The sequence below is a fragment of the Hylobates moloch genome, unplaced genomic scaffold, assembly GCF_009828535.3.
Source record: "Hylobates moloch isolate HMO894 unplaced genomic scaffold, HMol_V3 SCAFFOLD_22, whole genome shotgun sequence".
NCBI lineage: Eukaryota > Metazoa > Chordata > Mammalia > Primates > Hylobatidae > Hylobates > Hylobates moloch.
In genome coordinates this window covers 23,628,083-23,648,165 of record NW_026652297.1, presented here as the reverse complement: position 1 = coordinate 23,648,165, position 20,083 = coordinate 23,628,083, and the positions used below count along the sequence as shown (strand labels likewise).

At 40.4% G+C, this 20,083-nt stretch overlaps 1 pseudogene; it reads right to left on the bottom strand.

Annotated features, from left to right (window-relative positions):
* Positions 1-1,309: 1,309 nt before the first annotated feature.
* Positions 1,310-19,131, bottom strand: LOC131382269 (uncharacterized; annotated as a pseudogene).
* Between the last annotated feature and the right edge of the window lie 952 nt (positions 19,132-20,083).

Genomic DNA, 20,083 nt, shown 5'->3' with positions numbered 1-20,083 from the left:
TGGACATTATCATAATTTTAAAACTTCTATTTTTTGAAACACACTGCTAGCAAAACGTAAAGACAAACCAGATACTTGGGAGGAAATATTTGCAAACCACATATCTGATTTAAGACTTATATCCAAAATATATTTTTATATATATATATTTAAAATTCTTAAAATTAAATAATAAGAAAACAATGGACAAAAGATGCGAACAGACACTTCATCAAAGAAAACATATAGATGGCAAATAAACCTGAAAAGATTCTCAACACCATTAAGTTAAACTCACAATGAGATAGCATTATAGACCTATTCGAATGGCTAATTTTAAAAAAAATACAGCACATCTGGTTTTAGCAAGAATTTGAACAACTGAAACTCTCATACACTGATGATAGAAATGTAAAATGATTCAACTATTTTGGAAAACCATTTGATAGTTTCTTAAAAAGCAAAATATACACATACATATAATCCATGCAACCTACTTCCAAGTATTTCCCCCAAGAAAATTAAAGTATCTGTCAATATAAAGATTTGTACATAAACGTTCATAGTAAATTTATCTGTAACATCCTGTGTTACTCAGGGTTCTCTAGAGGGACTGAACTAATTGGATACACATAAAGGGGAGTTTATTAAGTATTAACTCACACAATCACAGCGTACCACAATAGGCCGTCTGCAGGCTGAGGAACAAGGAAAGCCAGTCTGAGCTCCAAAACTGAAGAACCTGAAGTCCGATGTTCGAGGTCAGGAAGCATCCAGCACAGGAGAAAGGCTGGGAGGCTGGGCCATCTAGCCGTTTCACGTTTTTCTGCCTGCTTTATATTCTCTGGAAGCTGATTAGATGGTGCCTGCCCAGGTTAAGAGTGGGTCTGCCTTTCCCAGTTCACTGACTCAAATGTTAATCTCCTTTGACAACACCCTCACAGACACCCAGGATCAATACTTTGCATCCTTCAATCCAATCAAGTTGACACTCAGTATTAACCATCACAAGTCCACCCTTTGTCAACTTGTACCCACACACATCTCCTGAGATCATACATACTCTTTCAATAAAGATATTAATAGGTCATAATTACGCTTAAGATAATACAACTATCCTTCGTAGAACTACCCTTCATAAAACCAGAAATGCACCAATCCCTAACCCAGATACTATTACCTAAAGTTAACAATACTTAAATGCTGATAGGAAGTCAATAAATCTTATGTCACATAATAAAGGAAAAAGAAAATGAAGACTTTTTTTAGTACAAGTGTTTACATGCATAAACATCGTTTTAACAAAATTAAGAGGAAATATTCATGACAATTACAGTCCTCGTTTCTGCAACTGGTCACGTAGTCGTAGCTGGTGTTGATGACTACCTTCTTCTACTACCCATTCTGTATTCTCTTTGCCTTCAGCAAGCATCTCAATAGGTCATGGTTTTTTTCCTGGTAGAGTGACCCAAATCTTCATTCCTGAAGAGTCTGGGCCATCTGTATTCCTGCCTGAATTGGGCTGTTGTAGTTTCCCATTGACTTTAATCACAGGCATGGTAATACTAAGAGACGCCCTAATGGGTCTCCTGTATTCCATGCATACTATTCCTTGCCTCCGTTGTGGAATAGTAGAATGATTTCATCTTGATAGTCCAGGTAAATCACCCCAGCCAACACTGTAACTTCTTTCTTAGCCTGTTGACTTAAAGGTAGGAGGAACCCAAAGTCTCCAGGTGGCAATATTAACTTCCAGTTTAATGGAATTGTTGTGTCTCCTGGTGGCAGTGTTCCTCCCTCTGGAACTAAGACCTCTAGGCCAGCAGAATGTAATGTTGTGGGAACAGGAAGCAAAACTGTTGCTAGTGGATCCCTAGGGGTGACCGTGAATGGTGATGATCAATAGGTGCCACTTCCACTTCCACCCCTCGATTCCTGGATTCACGAATCCTGGCTATGGGAGAAAGAGTACCATACACTGGACGCTGATTCAGAGCATATACAGCCTTCTGGAGAACTTTGCCCAAGCCCTGCAAAGTATTGTCGCCTAGTTGGCATTGTAATTGTGACTTCAAAAAGCTATTCTAATGTTCTATCAATCCATCTTCTTCAGGATGATGTGGAACATGGGAAGACCAGCGAATTCCAGGAGCATGAGCCTACTGACACTCTTTTTTAGCCGTAAAGTGAGTGCCTTGGTCAGAGGCAATGCTGTGTGGAATACCATGACACTGGATAAGGCATTCCGTGAGTCCACAGATGGTAGTCATGGCAGAAGCACTGCATGAAGGATAGGCAAACTTATATCTGGAGCAAGTGTATATTCCAGTAAGGACAAACTTCTGCACTTTCCATAATGGAAGAGGTCCAATATAATCAATCTGCCACCACGTGGCTGGCTGATCACCCCAAGGAATGTTGCAATATCAAGGGCTCAGAGTTGGTCTCTGCTGCTGGCAAATTGGGCACTCAGCAGTGACCATAGCCAGGTCAGCCTTGGTGAGTGGAAGTGCATGTTGCTGAGCCCATACGCAACCTCCATCCCTGACACCATGGCACTTTGTTCATGGGCCCATTGGGCAATGACAAGGGTGGCTGGGGAAAGAGGCTGATTGGTGTCCACAGGTCACTCTAGCCACTTGATTATTAAAATCCTCCTCTGCTGTGGTCACATGTTGGTGAGCACTCACAAGGGATATAAGTATCTTCACAGTTTTTGACCACTCAGAGAGGTCTATCCACATACCTCTTCCCCAAGTTTCTTTGTCACCAATTTTCCAATCATGCTTCTTCCATGTCCCTGACCATCCAGCCAAACCATTGGCTACAGCCCATGAATCTGTATATAATCGCACATCTGGCCATTTTTCCTTCCATGCAAAGTGCACAACCAGGTGCACTGTTCAAAGTTCTGTCCACTGGGAAGATTTCCCTTTACTGCTCTCCTTCAGGGATGTCCTAGAAAGGGGCTGTAGTGCTGCGCCTCTCCACTTTTGGGTGGTGCTTGCAAATCATGCAGAACCATCTGTGAACCAGGCCCTAGTCCTCTCTTCCTCTGTCAACTGATCGTAGGGAACTCCCCATGAGACCATCGGTGCAGGCTGGGGAAGAGAAGGCAGGGTGGCAGAAGTGGAGACCATGGGCATTTGAGCCACTTCCTCAAATGCATGTAGGCATGTAACTTACTGTGCGTTCAGTACCTGCATGTAACTTACTTGTGCCTTCAGGACCTGCTCAAGCCCAATCATGTATATACCACTTCCATTTGATGATGGAATGCTGCTCTGCATGACCCACTTTATGGCTAGATGGATCAGAAAGCACCCAGTTCATGATAGGCAGTTCAGGTCTCATGGTGACTTCATTTCCCATAGTTAAACATTCAGTTTCCACCAAAGCCCACTAACAGTCCAAGAGCTGTCTCTCAAAAGGAGAATAGTTATCTGCAGAAGATGGCAAGGCCTTGCTCCAAAATCCTAGAGACCTCCACTGTGATTCACCTATGAGGGCCTGCCAAAGGCTCCAAACAGCATCCCTATCTACCACTGACACCTCAAGCACCATTAGATCTGTTGGGTCATATGGCACAAGTGGCAGAGCAGCTTGCACAGCAGCCTGAACCTGTTGCAGAACCTTCTCCTGTTCTGGACCCCACTCAAAACTGGCAGCCTTTCAGGTCACTGGATAAATGGGATGGAGTAACACACCTAAATGAAGAAGGTGTTACCTCCCAAATCTAAAGAGGCCCACTAGGCATTGTTCCTCTTTCTTGGTTGTAGGAGGGGCCAAATGCAGCAACTTACCTTTCACCTTAGAAGGAATATCTTAACAGGCCCCACACCACTGTACCCCTAGACATTTTACTGAGGTAGAAGCTCCCTGAATTTTAGTCAGATTTATTTCCCATCCTCTGGCATGCAAATGTCTCACAAATAAGTCCAGTGTGCTTGCTACTTATTGCTCACTGGATACAATAGTCATAATGTCATCAATGTAATGGACCAGTCTGGTATCTTGTGGAACCAAAAAGTGATCAAGATATCTCCAAATAAGATTATGACACAAAGTCGGAGACTTGATATACCCCTGAGGTATGACAGTAAAGGTATATTGCTGGTCTTGCCAGGTGAAGGCAAATTGCTTCTGGTGGACCTTATGAACAGGAATGGAGAAAAAGGCATTTGCCAAATCAATGGCTGCATACCAGGTACCAAGAGATGTGCTAATTTGCTCAAGCAATGAAACCACATCTGGTACACTAGCTGCAATTCAAATCACCACTTGGTTAAGCTTACAATAATCCACTGTCATTCTCCAAGATCCATCAGTCTTCTGCAGTAGCCAGAGAGGAGAGTTGAATGGGGACGTGGTGGGGATCACCACCCCTGTGTCTTTCAAGTCCTTGATGGTGACAGTAATCTCCACGGTCCCTCCAGGGATGTGATATTGTTTTTGATTTACTATTTTTCTAGGTAGAGGCAGCTCTAATTGTTTCCATTTGGTCTTTCCCACCATAATAGCCTTCACCTTAGCAGTCAGGGAACCAATGTGGGGGTTCTAGCTGCTAAGTATGCCTATGCCAATTATGCATTCTATCACTGGGGAAATGACCACAGGATGAGTCCAGGGACAGGCTGTAATTCAGACCTGAGCTAAAACTCCATTAATTGCCTGACCTCTGTAAGCCCCTCGTTTAACTAGAGGACCACAATAACATTTTGGGTCCCCTGGAATCAATGTCAGCCCAGAGCCAGTGTCCAGTAGTCTCTGAAATGTCTGATCATTTCCCTTTCCCCAGTGCAGTTACCCTACTAAAAGGCTGGAGGTCTCCTTGGGGAAGGATGGGAGAAAGATTAACAGCATAAATTATCAGTAGTGTAGTGAGGTTCTTCCTCAAGGGAATCTGGTCTCCCCTTCATTCAAGGGGCTCTGGGTCTGTAAACTGGCTCAAGTCTGGAAATTGATTGAGGGGCTGTGATTCTTTGTTTTTATAGTTGAACTTAGTCTTTTGTCCATTCGACCTAGAAGTTTTCTGCTTATATAAATTAAGTAGCAATGCAGTAGGCTTCCTATCAATTTCACTTCTAAGAACACCATGATTAATTATACACGAGTCAGACTATACTGATTTTTGCTTTCCCCCTACTGTCTATTACAGTAGCTATGCCCACCTTACCTTTGATGGTTGAGTGCTATCACTTGGCTCCTGCCACCTCATGATCCAATTATTTCCACTGTATTTAAATTTTGTAGTTGAGCAACTGAAGTTCCCACTGTTAGATCTGACACAGAGGGAAGAGCAATTACACGGCTCTTCAAAGATGCAGGTGCTGCCCTCACAAATCTATTTTGCAAGGCATTGGTCAAGGATATATCTTCTGGACCCTCCCAGCTGGAATGAGTAGGCCTACAGTGACTAATCCACTCCACCATCCCAATCTCCCTAAGCCTTTGGATCCCTTCCTCTACATTAAACCAAGGGAGATCAGGCACTTCCAACTTGCTCACAGTGGGCCATCTTTTAATCCATATTTCAGCTAACCAAGCAAATATACTATTAGAATCTTTTTTAACTCCCTGAACTACAACATTTAATGCAGAGTTCCTACCTATTGGGACCAAATCAAAAAATTCAGCCTGGTCCAACTCTGTGTTCCTTCCACCATTATCCCACACACTTAATATCCATTCCCATGCCTGTTCTCCAGATTTCCACTTATATAAATTAGAAAACTCAAGTAGTTCTTTTTGAGTGTAGCGCACCTCCTCATGGGTCACACACTCAAACTCACCTCTAGGGGACCGCCAGGACTTTAGTCTAGTTATAGGTCTAGAAGCAAACAGGGGTGTTGGGGGTGGCTCCTGAGGACAATCAACATTATCTTACAGGGAAACCACCTCATGGGAGGCCATCACTGTTGCTTCAGGCAGCGCAGTGTTTATCTCCTCAGACAAAGGTGGAAAGGCTGATGGCTGCATGGGTCAGGGAGGGGATATTGCCACTACTGGGAATGGGGAAGCTGTTTCTTCTGGCAAAAAATGTTCATCAGAGTTTACAAACTCGGTGTCCCCAGCTTCATCAGGGTCCTCCCACACATCCCCATTCCAAGTTGCAGGGTCCCATTCTTTTCTAATCAATGTCCTCACTTTAACAGTAGACACCTGGTGAGGCTGTGCATACACCTTTCATTGCAGATCAACCACTCTCACAAGAGTTTGTGTCTGTTTTTCCACAATTTCAGCCCTTTCTCTACAGGAGATAAGACTCTCGCTGAGGGCAATCTTAGCAGATATGAGGCTCAGTATCTGCTTCTGAGACCGGGAGTTGGAATCCCTGAGTATATCATTTTCTTTCATCACTTTGTCCACTGAACTTAGAAGGAACAAACCAGCTTCATTATGTTCCTTGGTTCTCCACATATGGTCAAAGGTATTATGTATAGAGTCACTAAACTCCTTCCCTCTCACAAGCAATGAATCAGGAGCATCAAATGCATTTATTTTGCATAACTCTCTAAATAGTTCATGCTAAGGACTATCAGTGTTCTCCATACTATTAGAAGTAGAGTCCTTAGCATTTTGGGGTCTAATCATATTAAGAAGCCAACTCCAAAAACCCCAAAACTAACAACATAACTCCATCCTTAATGTCCCTCTAACACCAGTCCTGGTACCAAAATCTGTATTAGTCAGAGTTCTCTAGAGGGACAGAGCTAATAGGATAGATACATATGATGTGAAGGGGAGATTATTAAGTATTAACTCACATGATCACAAGGTCCCACAATAGGCCATCTGCAAGCTGAGGAGCAAGGACAGCCAGTCTGAGTTCCAAAATTGAAGAACTTGGAGTCTGATGTTCGAAATCAGGAAGCATCCAGCATAAGAAAAAGATATAGGCTGGGAGGCTAGGCCAGTGTAGCATTTTCACGTTTTTCTGCCTGCTTTATATTTGCTGGCAGCTGATTAGATGGTGCCCACCCAGATTAAGAGTGGGTCTTCCTTTTCCAGTCCACTGACTCAAATGTTAATCTCCTTTGGTAACACCTTCACTGACACATGCAGGATCAATACTTTGCATCCTTCAATCCAATCAAGTTGACTCTTACCATTAACCATCACAAATCCCACAACTGTAAACAGCACAAGTGTTCAGCATAGGAAAATGGAAAAACAAACTGTCATATAGCCTCACAGTGGAATAATATCCAGCAATGATAGAAGAATGAACTAATGATACAAGCAACAACATAGATGAGTCTCAAAATAATTATGCTGCATGAAACATGCCAGACTCTCCTGCCCTCCAAAAATACATACTGTTAGATTCTATTCATAAGTTTCTAGAAAACACAAACTAGCATATTGTGATTAAAAAAAAAATTCCTGTCTCATTGATCTGTCTAATATCAACAGTGGGGTGTTAAAGTCTCCCACTATTATTGTGTGGGAGTCTAAGTCTCTTTGTAGGTCTCTAAGAACTTGTTTTATGAATCTGGGTTCTCCTGTATTGGGTGTATATATATTTAGGATAGTTAGCTCTTCTTGTTGCATTGATCCCTTTACCATTACCTTCTTTGTCTTTTTTGATCTTTGTGGGTTCAAAGTCTGTTTTATCAGAGACTAGGATTGCAATCTCTGCTTTTTTTTTTGCTTTTTATTTTCTTGGTAAATATTCCTCCATCCCTTTATTTTGAGCTTATGTGTGTCTTTGCATGTGAGATGAGTCTCCTGAATACAGTACACTGATGGGTCTTGATTCTTTATCCAATTTGCCAATCTGTGTCTTTTAATTGGGGCATTTAGCCCATTTATATTTAAGGTTAATATTGTTATGTGTGAATTTGATCCTGTCAACCTGATGCTAGCTGGTTATTTTGCATATTAGTTGATTCAGTTTATTCATAGTATCATTGGTCTTTACATTTTTGTGTGTTTTTGCAGTGGCTGGTACCAGTTTTTCCTTTCCATATTTAGTGCTTCCTTCAGGAGCTCTTGTAAGGCAGGCCTGGTGGTGGCGAAATCCCTCAGCATTTGCTTGTCTGGAAAGGATTTTATTTCTCCTTCGCTTATGAAGCTTAGTTTGGCTGGATATGAAATTCTGGATTGAAAATTCTTTTCTTTAAGAATGTTGTGGCTGGGTGTGGTGGCTCATGCATGTAATCCCAGCACTTTGGGAGGCTGAGGCAGGCAGATCACCAGGTCAGGAGAGTGAGACCATCCTGACTAATAGGGTGAAACCCCATCTCTACTAAAAATACACACGCATATATATATATATATTAGCTGGGTGTGGTGGGGGGCACCTGTAGTCCCAGCTACTTGGGAGGCTGAGGCAGGAGAATGGTGTGAACCCAGGAGGCAGGGCTTGCAGTGAGCTGAGATGGCCCCACTGCACTCCCGCCTGGGTGACAGAGAGAGACTCCATCTCAAAAAAAAAAAAAAAAAAAAATGTTGAATATTGGCTCCCACTCTCTTCTGGCTTGTAGGGTTTCTGCAGAGAGATCACTGTTAGTCTGATGGGCTTCCCTTTTTGGGTAACCTGGCCTTTCTTTCTGGTTGCCCTTAACATTTTTACCTTCATTTCAACCTTGGAGAATCTGATGACTATGTGTCTTGGGGTTGCTATTCTCGAGGAGTATCTTAGTGGTGTTCTCTGTATTTCCTGAATTTGAATGTTGGCCTGTCTTGATAGGTTGGGGAAGTTCTCCTGGATAATATCCTGAAGTGTGTTTACGAACTTGGTTCCATTCTCTCTGTCACTTTCATGTATACCAATCAATCATAGGTTTGGTCTTTCACATACGGTCTTTTCCATATTTCTTTGAGGCTTTGTTTTTTCCTTTTCATTCTTTTTTCTCTAATCTTGTCTTTATGCCTTATTTCGGTAAATTGATCTTCAATCTCTGATATCATTTTTTCTGCTTAATCAATTCAGCTATTGATACTGGTATATACTTCAAGAAGTTCTTGTGCTGTGTTTTTCAGCTCCATCAGGTCATTTATATTCTTCTCTAAACTGGTTATTCTAGTTAGCAGTTCCTGTAACCTTTTATCAAGGTTCTTAGCTTCCTTGCATTGGGTTAGAACATGCTCCTTTAGCTCAAAGGAGTTTGTTATTACCCACCTTCTGAAGCGTACTTTGGTCAATTCATCAAATTCATTCTCCATCAAGTTTTGTGCCCTTGCTGGATAGGAGTTGCGATCATGTGGAGGAGAAGAGGCATTCTGGTTTTTGGAATTTTCAGCATTTTTGCACTGTTTTTTCCTCATCTTTGTGGATTTATCTACCTTTGGTCTTTGATGTTGGAGGCTGAAGACCTTTGGATGGGGTTTCTGTAGGGGAGTCCTTTATATTGATGTTGATGCTGTTGCTTTCTGTTTGCTAGTTTTTCTTCTAACAGTCAGGCCCCTCTTCTGCAGGTCTGCTGCAGTTTGCTAGAGGTCCACTCCAGACCCTGTTCACCTGGGTATCACTAGCGGAGGCTGCAGAACAGGAAGGATTGCTGCCTACTCCTTCCTCTGGAAGCTTCGTCCTGGAGGGGCACCAGCCTGATGCCAGCTGGAGCTCTCCTGTATGAGGTGTCTGTCGACCCCTGTTGGGAGGTTTCTCTCAGTCAGGAGGCACAGGGATCAGGAACCCACTTGAGGAGGCAGTCTTTCCCTTAGCAGAGCTGGTGCACGTGCTGGGAGAATCTCTCTTGTCAGGATCAGCTGCTCTCTTCAGAGCTGGCGGACAGGAATGATTAAATCCGCTGAAGCCCACAACTACCCCTTCCCCTAGGTAGTGTGTCCCAGGGAGATGGGGGTTTTGTCTGTAAACCCCTGACTGGGGCTGTTACCTTTCCTTCAGAGATGCTCTGCCCAGTGAGGAGGAATCTAGAGAAACAGTCTGGCCACAACTGCTTTGCTGCACCCAGGCCAGACCTCCCAGCCTTATTAGTTCAGCCATTGTGGAAGACAGTGTGGTGATTCCTGAAGGATCTAGAACCACAAATACCATTTGATCCAGCAATCCCATTACTGGATATATACCCAAAGGATTATAAATCATTCTACTATAAAGACACATGCACATGTAGTTTTATTACAGCACTGTTTACAGTAGCAAAGACTTGGAACCAACCCAAATGCCCATCAATGATAGACTGGATAAAGAAAACGTGGCACATATACACCATGGAATACTATGCAGCCATAAAAAAGAATGAGTTCATGCCCTTTGCAGGGACATGAATGAAGCTGGAAGCCATCGTCCTCAGCAAACTAACACAAGAACAGAAAACCAAACACTGCATGTTCTCACTCATAAGTGGGAGTTGAACAGTGAGAACACATGGACTCAGGGAGGGGAACATCACATACTGGGGCCTGTCAAGGGGCAAGGGGAGGGAAAGCATTAGGACAAATACCTAATGGATGCAGGGCTTGAAACCTGGATGACAGGTTGATGGGTGCAGCAAACCACCATGGCACATGTATAGCTATGTAACAAACCTGCACATTCTGCACATGTATCCAAGAACTTAAAGCAAAATTAAAAAATTAAAAACAAAAAATAAAAATAAAAACTTTACAAGATCTTGGGGAAAAAAAACAGATCAGCGGTTGACTGGGGCTGGGACAGGGCCATGAGGAGAGACAGAAGAAAAGGATACAAAGGAGCATGAAGAAAGCTCTGGGGGTAGTGGAAATTTCCATTATCTTGATTACGTTGACATTTCGTGTGTGTAAACAAAGGTCAAAACTTAGCAAATTGTACACTTCAAATATGTATTATTGGTGTTATTGCAGTTATTCCTCAACAATGCTGATAAAAAGTTTAAATATGAAATAAGTGGGATTGATTCTTCCTTTTATACAAGAATAAAGATTGAAATGGTGTCTTTGATGACGCAACAAATAATCCTCAGGCAGAAACCTTGAGAGGAAACAAGATTTATCTAGAAGTACAACTAATTCCTCTGTACCAAAAGCTAAAATAGGTAAGGTTGTATCTAGGTGTTTGGAGCATGAATGTTTATTTCAGGGTTCATCTTTAAGAAAAGATACACAAACTCAAAAATATCCTATTGAGTACAAAAGTGATTATTAATATAGAATAAGAAACCAGAAAATCTTTCAATCTTAAAGACCGACAAAAACTACAAATATCACAAAACTCATAAAAAATAAAATATTTTATTACCTAACCACTTAACACACTGTTTTACAGCTTTATTGAAGTACAATTAATAAAAAATAACTGCATCTTATAAAATAGTTGTATATTGAATATATACAATTTGATGAGTTTGAAAATACACATACACCCATGATACCATTACCACAAGCAAGGTAGTAAACATATCCACAATCTCCAATAGTTTCCTCGTGTCCCTTTGCTTTTCTGCATGTGATAAGAACACTTAATGTAAGATCTATCCTCTTCACAAATTTTTAAGTGCACAATACCACATTATTAACTATAGGCACTATGTTGTATAGCAAATCTCTAAAATGTATTTATCTTACGTAACTATAACTTTATACCCATTAAAGAACTCAAAAGCAGAAAATAGAATGGAGGGTTCCAGAAGACGAGGAGTTGTTAATCTACTTGTTAACGCTTTTTTATGCAAACTCTTCGATAACCTTTTCATAAGATGATGATTTTTGTAACATTGTCTATGAGAAAATATAAAGATAATTCATTCTTTCTTATACACACACACACACACACACACACACACACACACACACACACAGCATCAATAATTGTATATGCAGTATTATTTGTTGTATTCCTGACAGGAAACTAACTTTCTTTTTCGCTTCATATTGATGAGAACTGAATCGTCAGCTGGCAGCTTTATATTTCTGATAATTGGAAGAATTTCCACAGACTAGCATCTGTCTCTACATTTCACCAGAGGTTTCTCTTCACTACACATATACTTCTAGTGCTAGACACCTTAGTATCCATTCACATCCTGATAAAATCTCTGACCAAGCAGGTTCTTGTCACGATGCCAGGTGAGTTGGCACAGTTGAAAGAATATGTGTTCCTAGAAGGCAATCCTACACTGAGATGTCTACCAATACCTTAAATAAATATGGGAGTGTCTATGACATATATAAATATACCTAACTTTAATTGCATTCACAATAGAACTTTCCCTTAGCCAGCGTCCAAAAATTTCTGTGGTCATTCCCCTATTATCTAAACCAAGTAAAAATATAGTGGACAAGGGAGGATTATAGTGGGGAAAAATACAGTAGTCTTGACCAACTGCAGTTAAAATATTTAGCTTTTCAAGTTTTTGAAAAATCATATAACCATATGAACACATTGCTAGGGTCTCTCTCAAAGCCTTGGAAATGCCCCTCCAAGTGAGGGATCCTGAAGCTTAATCTTTCTTAGTTTCACAGTAAAATGACCTTTGAAATGAGTCATTATTACTTCTTTCTACACCTTATTTTCTCTGTACTGTTTGCTTTTTTCTTTACAGTGATTCCTCAGTTTTCCTCAGTTTCTTAATTTTCTCAGGATATACTGATAGGGATCTGGATTTATATGCGATACATAGGACACCTTGAAAACTGTAGCTATGTATTCTTATCACATTTAGGGGAAAGAGTGGAGATAACAAGGAATTATCACAATAAATGAAAATATATTTTGCTTAATCTATGTTAATATATTTTAATGTCTCACAGGGAAATGAATGTGTACATACATTTTTCTAAATTAAGCATATATAAATAATTTGAAAACTTTACTTATCAAACTTAGACCCCAGTTTTTATTATTCCTACTGGAATTAAAACTTCAATTAACTAGAATTATTAGAAAAAGGCATCGTTTAATTAGTTTTTTTTTTCTGCCTAACTTAAAATCACTAACCAAAACATTCTTTGTTTTTATTCTGTATTGCTCAGAATCTTTATAAATTTTAAGTGGGCAAGTTTTTTCACTTAGCAAGGAGAATAGCCTGAATGTAATCTTCTTTGATTAATTAGATTGCTGAATTGTTTCAGGAGTGTGATTGTGGAAGTCAAGTCTCATCATACAAGAGATTTGGAAGATGCAAATATTTTTAATGAAGGAATAGTCCTGGGGAGTGCCTGTATTACTTACAACTCTTTATGTTGAAATTGACACGAACCCCATAAAGTAGCTCAAACTACGAGTTGTTGTTTGAGCAAATATGTTTACAACTGAGCCCAGAAGCAGCTCTTACTTCAGATAAGGCTTGATCCAGGAGTCCAAAAGTTGTTGTTTTGACCCTGAATTCCCTCTGTCTTCTGCCCCAGTGGCTTAAAACTAAGGCTCTACACAGTGGTTGCCACACCAGAAACAGGCTGTCTCCTATAGGTAAAAAAATGTTTCCACCATTTCAGAACTCACATTCTTTTGCAACACAGTTAAAGAAGGGAGCTTCTCATTCCAAGGTGACAAGCAAATACCTCCTTCTATCTCATTGGCTCTGATTGAGCTACCTACTTATCTCTGAGCCAGGCAGTATGGGAGGGGGAAATGAGGGAGAGGAATATAATACAGTGGTTGGCCTAAGTCAATCTGGGCTCACTCCTAAGACAGGTGATGGGGTCAATTCCATACAAACTAAATGTCTGTGATGTGGTGTGGTATGGGGGACAGGTAGGGAGAATGGATGTCAGGCACACTACCAACAAATGTCCACCACAACATCCATGAAAAGGCTCTTGAATTTAGGGTCAGACAGTCCAGAGTTTACAACCTGTCTTAGATTGTTTTGTGCTGCTGTAACAAAATACCAGTATCTGAGTAATTTCTAAAGAAAAAAATATTTATCACAGTTCCATAGGCTAAGTCCAAGATTGAGGAGCTGGCATCTGATTAGGGCCTTCTTGTGGCATCATCCCATGGTAGAAGGCAGAAGGGCAAGAGAGGGCAAGCAACAAAGAGGACCAAACGTGGCCTTTTATAATGATCTCACTCCTGTGAAAGCTAGATTAATCCATTCATGAGGGTGAAGCTCTCATGGCCTAATCTATCTCTTACTAGTCCTACCTCTTACTACTGTTACAATGGCAATTAAATTTTAACATTAATTTGGGAGGAGACATTCAAACCGCAGCACAACCCAATTCTATCATTTATTATTTACAGGACTTCCAGCAAGCTGACTTCTTTACATCTATTTCCTCTTCTGTAGAATGGTAATAATAACATCCCAAGGTTGTTATGGAGGCTACATAAGATAATATACATACAATGAATAATATAGTGTCCAATACACAGTAGGTGCTAACAATAATTGTTGCTTTTGTACAAATTCTTCAATCCTATGAAAGCCTGCTATTAAAATGGAAGGAAGGAAAATTCTCTTTCACAGAGCACAAGTCACCACTCTGGTTAAAGGAAAAGCAATTTCAGGGAACATTTGACTTTTGACAATTGGCTTTACCCAATGTGTAGAAAATCCTCTAACAAACCTCTACTGAGAGGCACAGTAGGATGGAAATATTTCTGGAGTTCCTAATTCAAAATGGAATTCATTTTTTTCCAGAGAAATAGTGATCTGGTGATCGAGTTCCTCCAGTAACTCAGAACTATTAATTTAGTCCACAGTGTAGCTAAAAAATAGTAACTTCACAGGTAAATTTGGTGTGATTACAGTGATATTCTGCCCCCAAATAATGATATCTACACCAGAATGTTGATGGGGAAAACACATTTGTAAGTGACTTCAAAATAAATTTTTAGTGTACACCCCATTATATAATAATGAGCTAGTTTAAAGTCTGGCTGCAGTACATACCATCTCAACACATCATTGAGAGTGTTTATGTATATATATCTATATGTATGTGTGTATATATATATATATAGAGAGAGATATGTGTGCATGTGTGTGTGTGTGTGTGTATATATATATATATACATAAATCTAAGTTGGATTAGGCAGAAAATTTTCAGGGGCAGGGTCTATGGGTGCATAGAGGACATCAAGACAACAGAATATTCAATGATATGTGCCACTTCACAAGGTACTGTCAAAGTCCATTCCCTTTGCTATCTGAACAGTCATTGACTCTGTGCCACATTGTTGCATCACCAAATGTTATTTCTTGTACTTCTACATAAAATGCTCTTTTACATATATAATGTCTTGGAAATGTTTGTCTTTGGGGGAGAAAGGACATAAGTGAAAAAGAGTGTTCTCGTTAAGAAGCAAACTACTAAACCAGACCAGTACATGTTTCTGCCCTAATACAACAATTAATATGATAGTTTCTAGAAGGCCATCAGGTTTCCTGGCATCCTCAGCTACAATGAAGTTCGCTGCTTTATTTTATTAATTCACGGCTCTCCCTCTGTGGAAGGTTGCATGTGTGAAGCAGCTGTGTTCAAGGTAACATCTCATACATTTGCATAGCATGACAGACTGTGCTCACATCTTTTCTTTTCTTTTTTTCTTTTCTTTTCTTTTTTCTTTTCTTCTCTTTTCTTTTCTTTCTAATTTGAGTTTATAGGATTTCACTCTAGTGCTCAATAGCCCTTTTGGCCAGGGAACACTTTCTTCAATCCATCCTAAAATCCTTGTGCTATAATAGCAAATAGTTTTCTTTTTAAATTCGCTACGTAGAAATTTGAGCACAGCTGGCCAATCTATTCTGTGTTAAACCCTTTCATGAACTTGAAGATCATTATTAAGTTTCCTCAGTCTTCCCTTCTCCTGGCCATAGAATAATCCCCACTCATTTGCTATAACATTTCTTAGTTACAAACTATTTTATCATCTCTGGTTTTTTTTTTCTGTTTACCCTATCCCAAGTTCTCCTATCCTTCCCGCACTTCACCCCTTACTTTGGTTAGGGAGGCTGACCAGGAGGTAGTATAATAAGGAGAGAATAACGTGACGGTGGACATGGCCTTCAGACAGACCAGGATTTGAATCTTGGCTCTGTTGCAGACCTTTTTTTAAACACTCTTACAAATTACTGAACACTTCAGTTCCTTCGTATGTAAAATAGAGATAATTCTAAGGGTATTGTGAGAACTAAATAGCTTTCTACACACACTCACACACACACAGCTTTCTAGGCACCACCAAATGCTCAATAAATGCTTAAAATGATGTAGTAGTCAGTGCAGTGACCCACCCAGGTTTCCCTGAATTCCTTTACTGTTTCCTGAATTTCTTCCTAGGTCCAGGACTCTTATTTCCAATGGCCTGTCCATTTGTCTGTTTTTAGAGGATTACCCTATGGCTGTGAGAGAAGTAATTGGGAGTTTACATGGCCCTTGGATGTTCTTAGCTATGACTGATAATGCAAGTGTATGAAAACCTAAGTTCCTCCCAGTTGCTTTATGGCAGACAGCTCAATTTAGGCTCTAAGGTTCCCTTGTAGATTTAGGCCAAAGCTCCCTGCTATGAGACTTGGCCAAAAATAGCACACTTTACTTGACTTCCCTTTTTCTCTCCTCATGCCCCCACTCCCTTACTGACTTCTTCTGGGGGAACTTTCTTAATGAGTCATTTATTCACAAATTCTCATCTGCTTCTGGGTAATTTTTAAGACATGGACCAATATAATTATTATTCTCACCTCCGCATAGTGCAATTTGTTCAAATGCTTCTGTTTAAGAGAGAGAATATTGATTTTTACTCAAGTAGACAAATTTTCTGAAAAAATTCCCAACAAGGCAACTTTAACTCATCACACCACAGATGAAATGTAGAGCATAGTGAATTTAGTGAATTATGAAAAGTAAAGGAGGTTTAGTGAATTATGAGAAGTAAAGCAGGTGGCATAGGCATTTATAAGATAATTCATAATAATTCACTCTTTAGAAATCGTTTTCCTTTCCCCACTTTGTTTCTGTACTGCTGAGCCTACATGGAATAAAACATTTTCTAGTCTGTGAACTGGATTCTGCTCAACATCAAGAAAATGTGGTTTCAGTATGTCTCATCTCCTTTCCTCCCTTCCAAGAGAGCTAGGACTAAAGACAGCATCTCGAGGTGTTGCAACAAGTCCCCTCACCTGAGCCACTGTGACAAAGGAGACATGAGAATCCAACAACTGAGAGCCAAGCACAGTGCAGCTGGAGCAGGAAGAGAAAAGTTGAGATCCTACAGAGGCAGGTTAAGGGCAAGAACAATGAAGAACCTTCAAGAAGCATCCAGAGTAATTGCCATCCAGTCCCTGGGGTCATGGCATATGTGGTGGCACATCAGCCTATCTCAAAAGTTCGACCACAGAGATTTTAGAGCTAAAGACCACCCAGGATGGGAGGAGGAGGTGTCTATTGAACATCAGTATCAAGCCAACCACATCACTCCCAATGGGGTCATTAAGGGACTTAAGTATATTGTTCTTCTCATGGATTATCTCTTTGTTTCTATTCTCTCCTCTGTACCCCACTCCTAGATAGGTCACAAATTAAAAAGTAAGTTTTCTGTCACTAACCTCAAAGACGAAATCAAATAACCAACAGGAATCAGTATGTTTAATGTTCCCCTCTGTAATCAAGTAATATCCAAGTGCTTACTTGCTACCTCCACTTGAATATCTAATAGACATCTTACTCTTAACATGTCCAAAATCAGTGTCTTTACATACACATGCCACAAGAAAACCTCCTCCAGTATTCCCCACCTCAATTCATTGAATCTCCATTCTACTAGTTACTTAGATTCATATCTTGGTGGCAGCCATAACCACACCTATCCTATACTACATAAGCTTCGTGACAGCCTTCTCTAAGTGGCTGCATTTCGGTTAGTTGAGACTACCAAAAATGCAATTCCAAACATGTGGAGCAGCACTATCTTTATTTTTCACCTGTATTCGCCTTTCTTGCATTTCACGGGGGGAAGTTCTATAGTTTTCCAACTTTGATTACTCCCTTCCATCTCTCTTCCCTTTTTCCAATTCTGGTTTACATCAGACGGACCTTGGGGCATTCTAAAAAATCAAAGGGATATACTTTTCTTTAGCCAAGATTACCCTCCACTCTGTAGCAAAATTAAACTCCCTAGCAAATCCGCCCACACAACTGCAACACCATTCACTTTTTTTTTTTAATTGGGGCTTTACCTTTAAATTGACAACTACAGAGAGGACTTTTAACCACTTACATTAGGCCAGTTTTGTTTTTTTCCAAAAGATGAGAAATCAGTTATTTATTTTTCTCTACCTCTTGCTCTTGCCAAGGCCATGACATGATAGATACATTGAGAAAGCAGAGCAGAAGCACACACACAATTTTTTCACAAGGCCTCTTTTCCCTGTTGTCATGGTTTCCATTGAAGACTGTTACATATAATACTATTCAGATGATGTTCTATTTGTTTGTATGCTTGCCTGTTTTGAATATTACATTCTTTCAGTACTTTAGTGTGCAAGAAGGTGATGGTAAGGAACTTAGAACTCTCAATATCTAGTTCCCTAACTCCAGCTTGCTTTCAAACAAGTTACTTACACACGAGCTCATTCTTTTATTTAATCCACAGAGGTTGATAAGTTGTTTTGGGTTACTTGAGACCTTGTGCTCAACAGATATAAGTTATTCTGAAGGTCACTGATCAGCTCTATATTGTTAAATGTGGTCACTAAATTCCACTCAATGATTCCCATCTTATTTGTCCTTTCAGCGACATGTGACCTTCAGCAATCAATCACTGTATCTGCCTTGAAACATGTTTTTCACTTGTGTTCTAGGACATGGTACTCTATTTATTTATTTATTTATTTATTTATTTATTTATTTATTTATTTTTGAGATAGAGTCTCACTTTGTCACCCAGGCTGGAGTGCAGTGGCACGATCTCAGCTCATTTGCAACCTCTGCCTCCTGGGTTCAAGCGATTCTTCTGCCTTAGCCTCCAGAGTAGCTGGGACTACAGGCACACGCCACCACGCCCGGCTAATTTTTGTATTTTTAATAGAGACAAGGTGTCACCATATTGGCCAGACTGGTCTCAAACTCCTGACCTCGTGATCCGCCTGCCTCAGCCTCCCAAAGTGCTGTGATTACAGATGTGAGCCACCATACCCAGCCAGTAGTCTTTTTGGCCACTCCTTCTCAGCTTCATTGGCTAGTTCCTCCTCATTTCCCTGAACTTCAAGGTTCAGTTCATAGATGCCTTCTCTCAGAGGTCTTCTAAGGGATCTCATCTAGTCTCATGGCTTTAAATACCATCTATATGCTGATGATACTCAAATTTCTATCTCCAACTTTGCCTCTTTCCTCAACTGCAGACTCATATATCCAAGTGCTTACTTGCTACCTCCACTTGAATATCTAATAGACATCTTACTCTTAACATGTCCAAAGTCAGTGTCTTTACATACACATGCCACAAAAAAACCTCCTCCAGTCTTCCCCACCTCAATTCATTGAATCTCCACTCTACCAGTTACTTAGAGTCATATCTTGGTGGTAGCCATAACTCTACTCTTACTCTAACAGGCATCATCAAATTCTATTGTTTCTACCACAAAGATGTATCCAAAACATGACTACCTACCCCTACTACCATCACCCTGGTCCTATCCTCTCTGAATAACTTCTGTAGCCTTCTAACTGATCTCCCACCATTCACCCTTGCACTCTTTTCATCTATTCTCCGTCAACATAACATTCATTATTCTGCACAAAACCCTCCAATGTTTTGTGCACAAAAAGCTCCAATGGCTTCCCATGGGACTCAGAGCAAAAGCCAATGTTCCTTTCATGGCTTGTAAGATCCTACGTGGCCTGGTCTTCATTACCTCTGTGACATCATTTATAACTCTCTCCCTCATTTACTCTACTTCAGTAATCCCAGCCTCTTTATCTTTCCCCACAAAAATGTCAGGCATGTCCCAGCCCCGCAGCCTTTGCACTTGCTATTCTCTCTGTCTGGATTGCTAATCCACCAGATATCTGCATGGCCACTTCCCCGACTTTCTTTAGGTCTTTCATCAAAATCACCTTATCAATGAGACCACCCTTGGCTACCCTATCTAAAACTTTCCTTCCTACCCTCCTTTCTTGACTATTAGCCCTTACCTTTTTTTTTTTTTTTTTTTTTTTTTTTGAGATAGGATCTGGCTCTGTCACCCAGGCTGAAGTGCAGTGGCAGGA